The following is a 7175-nucleotide window of genomic DNA, read 5'->3' on the forward strand; positions in this document are numbered from 1 at the left end:
GTTGCAATCCCTTCTCCTCCATTCTCCTCTCGGGATCTTGGGCACACGTGCACATGCGCCCGGCGTGAGTTCTAAGCCACCGGGTCTGGGACTCAAACCATGGTTGACTACATGGGAGTCCAGCGACATAGCCATTACGCTAACTGCTGGTCCCCAGCTTTTTATCAGAATGGCGCTCAATCTTTTCCTTCAGCTCAGCGAACTTGCAGGCAATGTGAGCTGTGACAATCCAGTACAGGGGCACAGCCAGCACAGTGTGGCCTGGATGGCTCAGGATCATCACCTGAGCAGTGACGCCAGCTGCTTCCATTGGTGGGTCACTTTTGCTGTCACCAGCAACATTGCCATGTCAAACATCTTTGACAGACACGTTCTTGACATTGAAACCCACATTGTACCCAGGAAGAGCTTCACCTCATGGAGAGCGGTTCAACTGACTTTACTGTCACATTGACTGGTGCAAAGGTGACCACCATACCAGGTTTGAGCACGCCAGCCTCCACTCGGCCCACAGGGACAGTGCCCGTACACATCCTGGAGGGGCAGACGCAAGGGCTTGTCAGTTGGATGAGTTGGTGGCAGGATGCAATTCAGAGCTTCCAGCAGTGTAGTTCCACTGGCACTGCCATCTTCACGGGTGACTTTCCATCCCTTGAACCATGGCATATTAGCACTTGGCTCCAACATGTTGTCACCATTCCAACCAGAAATTGGCACAAACGCTACTGTGTCGGGATTGTAGCCAATTTTCTTAATGTAGGTGCCGACTTCTTTAACAATTTCCTTGTATCTCTTCTGACTGTAGGGTGGTTCGGTAGAATCCATTTTGTTAACACCAACAATTAGTTGTTTCACTCCCAGTGTGTAAGCCAGAAGGGCCTGCTCACGGGTCTGCCCGTTCTTGGAGATACCAGCCTCAAATTCACCAGCACCAGCAGCCACAATCAGGACAGCACAGTCGGCCTGAGACGTGCCTGTCGTCATGTTCTTGATGAAGTCTGCGTCCTGGGGCATCGATGACAGTCTCAGATTTCCACAGGGAGACATCAGTGGTGATACCGCACTCACGTTCAGCTTTCAGTTTAGCCAAGACCCAGGCGGATCTGAAGGAGCCCTCTCCCATCTCACAGCCTCCTTCTCGAATGTTTCGGTGGTTCTCTTGTCGATCCCACCACGCCGTAGATCAGACGGCCAGTAGTGTGGACTTGCCAGAATCTACGCGTCCAATGACAAGGACGTTGATGCGAGTCTTCTCCTTCCCCGTTTTGGCTTTGGTTTAGCGGTGCTTTTCATTACGCCTGTGTTCTGGCGGCAAACCCGTTGTGAAATAAAGAGGTACCGACAGAGATGTATCCGCTTCACTCCAAAACGGATCTATGGTCGGTACCTGAGGAACTGAAAGACGCTGCAGTGGTCCGCTGAAGGCCTCGGTACGGGCTGGCTCCCGGGAACTGGCTGAGACTTTCTGACCTGCATCTACAGCTGACTTCTTTTATTTTTATTATTATCATTTTTTTTAGGGCACATGTGTTCTCCAGAGAGAGAGACATTGAGGAGAAAAGTGAGAACTCACCTCCATGGGGGACAGCCATGGCTCATTCCCTTCTCCATTCTCCTCCCTGGGTTTCGGGTACCCACGCACACGTGCCCAACATGATTTCCAAGCCCCCAGGTCCAGGACTCGAACTGCAGTTGACCATGTGAGTCCAATGTCTGAACCACTGTGCCACCTGCTGTCCCCAGATGACTTATGTTAAAGATCTGACTTGCCCGACTGTATGGTCACAGTATGTTCCTTCAAAGGGCAGGGCATTAGGACACCAGGCCTGACTTGAAATTATGTGGCGAGGGAGTGGGGACAGGAGCAGACAAGCATGTGGCAGATTTTGCCGAAAAGCACAGGTGCTGGTTCGGACATAGCACGGGAGCCAGTGGCGGCAGGTGGCAAATCAGCACACCCCTGTCCCTTCTACCGGACTGCTCCCAGCTCGGTGGGATTCTGGTGGACAGAGAGCCAGGGTTGCCGAGGACATCCCGAGATGCGAAGTGGCTTCAGGGCCTTGAGTGTGCGGGGAGAGAGGCTCTGCCTCTGGTCCCCGAGACACGCCGTCCACAGGCAGGGGAATGGGAGAAAAGACACACATGTTTTATTTAGTATGCAGGGGACAGCCAGCAGGGGGCGTGGTGCTTAAGGTGCTGGACTCCCACATAGCCACAGCAGTTTGAGTCCCGGACCTGGGGGCTTGCTTTCTCACTTTCTTTCTCTCTCTATCTCTCTTCTTATCTGTGCGTGTCTCTCTCTGGTGAGTGCACATGACCTATAGCAAATTAAAAAATAACACTAATAAATACAATTTTGTAAATGAGAAAGATTACATATATATATATAATTTTAAAGGCAGGGAAAACCACCGGAGCACATTAGCCAGTAGCTCAGTGAAGTTTAGGTGCTTTTCTGCCCTCCTTCACAGGAGAGGGGGAGAAGGGTGGAAGTGTAGGTCATTTTGAGGGGTAACGATAGAATTTTAGGAAGAAAGGATGAGCCATGCTCAGACGATGGCTGGGCAGTGATTTCCTCTGGAACCTGAATGGGCCTGAGGAGGACCACAGCTCGCGACTAGACCCGTCCCGTCCCGTTGGCACTGCTTGACCTCCATCTGCCTTAGGGGTTTAGCTCATGAAAACTCAAGAAATGGGAGTAAAGGGAGGTGTGCTCTCTCTGGTAGATCAGAGTAAGCCTCTCCCAGCATCTGCTGACCTCCAAGGGCCTATCATTTTAAATAACCACCATGCCAGGTGCCATGTGTGGGGACGGCGGTCCCTGGGCCCCTTTATTTCCTCCACCTGGAGCTTTCCTGGGAGTTTCGCACATTCAAGGCTGAGTTGGGGGCCAGCAGGGGGCGTAGTGGCGAAGGCTCTGGACCCAGCAGTTTGTAAATCACGCCAGACGTGTGTGGGTGCCCAAACTCCTGAGAGGAGGATGGAGAAGAAGGGACTGTGGTGCGGCCATTCCCCCAGCGGGGTGATTTCTCACTTCCCCTCTCTCTGACTCTCTTCAGCGAGTGCGTCCGCCCTGTGGCCAAACATAGCCGAACTGGTTGCTGTGGAGAGAGGACTCGGGCTAGCAATCGCGATGAAAGGGATCTGCAAAGAAAATAGACTGCAGGTCAGAATGAGGGTCAGCAACAGAAAAGAACAGATTAGGTACTTCCCCCACATCCCGTCAAATCATTAAACCAGCCTCCGTGGGGGCAGAGCGCCCCTGCCTCTGGTCCCCGAGACACGCCGTCCACAGGCAGGCGAATGGGAGAAAAGACACACATGTTTTATTTAGTATGCAGGGGACAGCCAGCAGGGGGCGTGGTGCTTAAGGTGCTGGACTCCCACATAGCCACAGCAGTTTGAGTCCCGGACCTGGGGGCTTGCTTTCTCACTTTCTTTCTCTCTCTATCTCTCTTCTTATCTGTGCGTGTCTCTCTCTGGTGAGTGCACATGACCTATAGCAAATTAAAAAATAACACTAATAAATACAATTTTGTAAATGAGAAAGATTACATATATATATATAATTTTAAAGGCAGGGAAAACCACCGGAGCACATTAGCCAGTAGCTCAGTGAAGTTTAGGTGCTTTTCTGCCCTCCTTCACAGGAGAGGGGGAGAAGGGTGGAAGTGTAGGTCATTTTGAGGGGTAACGATAGAATTTTAGGAAGAAAGGATGAGCCATGCTCAGACGATGGCTGGGCAGTGATTTCCTCTGGAACCTGAATGGGCCTGAGGAGGACCACAGCTCGCGACTAGACCCGTCCCGTCCCGTTGGCACTGCTTGACCTCCATCTGCCTTAGGGGTTTAGCTCATGAAAACTCAAGAAATGGGAGTAAAGGGAGGTGTGCTCTCTCTGGTAGATCAGAGTAAGCCTCTCCCAGCATCTGCTGACCTCCAAGGGCCTATCATTTTAAATAACCACCATGCCAGGTGCCATGTGTGGGGACGGCGGTCCCTGGGCCCCTTTATTTCCTCCACCTGGAGCTTTCCTGGGAGTTTCGCACATTCAAGGCTGAGTTGGGGGCCAGCAGGGGGCGTAGTGGCGAAGGCTCTGGACCCAGCAGTTTGTAAATCACGCCAGACGTGTGTGGGTGCCCAAACTCCTGAGAGGAGGATGGAGAAGAAGGGACTGTGGTGCGGCCATTCCCCCAGCGGGGTGATTTCTCACTTCCCCTCTCTCTGACTCTCTTCAGCGAGTGCGTCCGCCCTGTGGCCAAACATAGCCGAACTGGTTGCTGTGGAGAGAGGACTCGGGCTAGCAATCGCGATGAAAGGGATCTGCAAAGAAAATAGACTGCAGGTCAGAATGAGGGTCAGCAACAGAAAAGAACAGATTAGGTACTTCCCCCACATCCCGTCAAATCATTAAACCAGCCTCCCGTTCCCGGGAGTAGGTCAGTCCACGAGAACAGTGCATATATTAACGGACATGTCCATCCTGAGCCATTCACAGAGAAGCAGCGTTTGTCACCCACGATGGGCCAGCTCCGCCCTGCACACTGTCTGCGAATCCTGGCCACAGCGGTTTTCAGAGGTAGACTCTTCACTTCTGATTGAAGCGTTTCCAGGGTTTGCATAGCGGACTCCAGTTCTATTACCATGGAGTCTTAAATACCTTTTCAATCTCCTAAATTCCAAATGTTGGGAAAAAGAACTTCGCAAGAAAAAGAACTTAGAATTATGGTATATAATTGAGTTTTTAATATTTTATTTAAGCGACCAGCAGATGGCATAATGGTTGCATTGCTGGACTCCCACATAGTCAACTATGGTTCGAGTTCTGAACCTGGCAGAGCTCATGCCAGGCACATGTGCGTGCGTGCCCAAGATCCCAAGAGGAGAATGGAGGAGAAGGGACTGACATGTGGCCATTCCCCCTAAGGGGCAACTTCTTGCTTTCTGTCTCTCTGTCTCTCTGTCTCTCTTTGTCTCTCTGGTAAGCACACATGCTCTATAGCAAAAAAATCTATGTATGTGTGTATGTATATGTTTAATTTTACTTCATTTTTGCCAGAGGACGCGTGCACTCACCAGAGAGATATAGCGAGGCAGAGAGAAAGGGAGAGGAGAAAGCGCCCCCATGGGGAGTGGTCACACTGCGGTCCCTTCCCTACTGCACACCCCACTGACATTTGGACATGCTGCAGACATGTGCACGTGTTTCAAGCCACTGGGGCCGAAACTCAGACTGTGGTCAGCCGTGTTGTGGAAGGCCGTATATTAGATCTTGCACATGAGCAACTGTTTGCCCATTTTGTTCCCTTCCCCTAGTATGGCTATCCGCTACTATAAACCTACTTGCTCTTCCCATGAGAAAACAGCTCGTGCTAGCCACACAGAAAACCGTATCGGGGGAACCAGCAGTTAGCGTAATGGCTATGTCACTGGACTCCCACGTAGTTGACCGCGCGGTTCGTGTCCCAGACCCGGTGGCTTAAAACTCACGCCGGCCGCGTGTGCATGCGTGCCCAAGATCCTGAGAGGAGAATGGAGGAGAAGGGATTGCGGCGTGACCATCCCCCCCTGGGGGGTGATTTCTCGCTTTCTGTCTCTATGTCTCTCTCTGTCTGCCGAGCGCACGCACCCTATAGCAAAAAATCTCTCCATAAATAAATAAATAAATAAATGAAAAGAAAACCATATCCGGGACGACATCCTGTACCTGCTACTGTCTTTGCTAACTAGCCCCAAACCCTTTTGTTTAGCAATGGAACTGCTTGCATGGAAAACCCACTCCCCTTAGAAGTAATTAACCTGCTTGATTCAGCTTCTGTAACTGCTTTCACTAAGGACGCTGTGTACTTGGCAATCGACCCCTATAAAAGGCTGCCCGAAACTTGGGCTGACACTGCAGTTCTAACTCTCGGCCCCCAAGCCTCAGGCTGTAGTCGCTGGCCAGCTAATAAAGACTCCCTTTAACCTTAATTGGCGTTGATAGTCGTTCATTCTGGCAACTCGACAACATTTGGAGGCCCCAGAGAGATCTGGGAACCTTAGAGTGGCTGAATAACGCCCTGACGAGGATGCTCCTTACACCCTGCCCCGGGTCCCAAGAGGGATAAGGAAGCCTCACAAACCTGGGTCAGAAATTAGTCACTGGTGGAGCCTGAATCTGGTAAGATTCTAGTTATCTCGGTTTGAGAGCTCTCTTGGAGGGACTTTAGGAGGGCTGGACACAGCAGAACCTCCAGGTCCTCGGGCCGAGTGTGACGGCACTTTGGGTCCCTGGTGACAGTATTTCTGGGCTCACTGTCCTGCTTGTCTTGTCTTTGTCATTCTTGTCTTTGTCAAAATGGGACAGGACCAGTCATCACCCGCTTGTCTTTGGGTGCACTGTCTTGATTTGTCTCGTCTGTGTCAGTCTTGTTTTTGTCAAGATGGGTCAGGGACAGTCATCAGTCTGTTTGTCTAAATGTGTCCCCCTTAACTGTTTTCTAGATCACTTCCAGGACTTTCGACGCCGGCTGAGGGTTATGGCGGATCTCTGGGAATTGCCTTATTCGCGTCAAAGTAACCCCAGGGGAATTGGCTCTTCCAGTCCTGCCGTGTGTGTGCGTACCTGTGATAGGTCGTGTTATGTACTGGATGTTGTATGTCTGTGTGAAAAAGGCCTTGGTTTAAATGCTTTTCAAGTTCATGTAACCTTAATAAATGACCTGGTTTGAAATACAATAATAAAAGATTAGTAAGTGAAAGTCTGCACAATTTCCAACTTGTATTTTGTCTAGGCTTTTATTAATCGAACAATATCATGTTTATCTTAATATGGTTGGTTTAATAAAACAACTAATATTTATGTGTTGTATGTTTCTTTTTCTGTTTTTAGTTTTAGTGCTAACTGAAGATCTTTGACCTCAAAATAACTCTTGAATGTTTACAGAGGGCCCTTGAAGCATCCAAAAGAGAGATGCTGAACTAATCAGGCTTATTCTTTTTATGTTAAAGACAAAAAAGTTGTCAAATTAAATAATTCTAATTTTCTTGACATATTTGAAATGTTATCTCAAAATAATTTAAGATACACAAAACTTTATGATAAAATATTTATCAGCCATGTAATACGGTATGTTAGATTGGTATATATGGGGATCAGCAGTTAGCGTAACGGCTATGTCGCTTGGCTCCCCTGT

The 7175-nt window shown here is 49.7% G+C and overlaps 1 pseudogene; it reads right to left on the bottom strand.

Annotated features, from left to right (window-relative positions):
* Window positions 1-7175, bottom strand: part of LOC106736075 (elongation factor 1-alpha 1-like) — a 21088-nt pseudogene that overhangs the window by 3845 nt on the left and 10068 nt on the right.

This window comes from Tupaia chinensis, unplaced genomic scaffold (genome assembly GCF_000334495.1).
Source record: "Tupaia chinensis unplaced genomic scaffold, TupChi_1.0 Scaffold000628_1, whole genome shotgun sequence".
NCBI classification, from domain to species: Eukaryota; Metazoa; Chordata; class Mammalia; order Scandentia; family Tupaiidae; genus Tupaia; species Tupaia belangeri.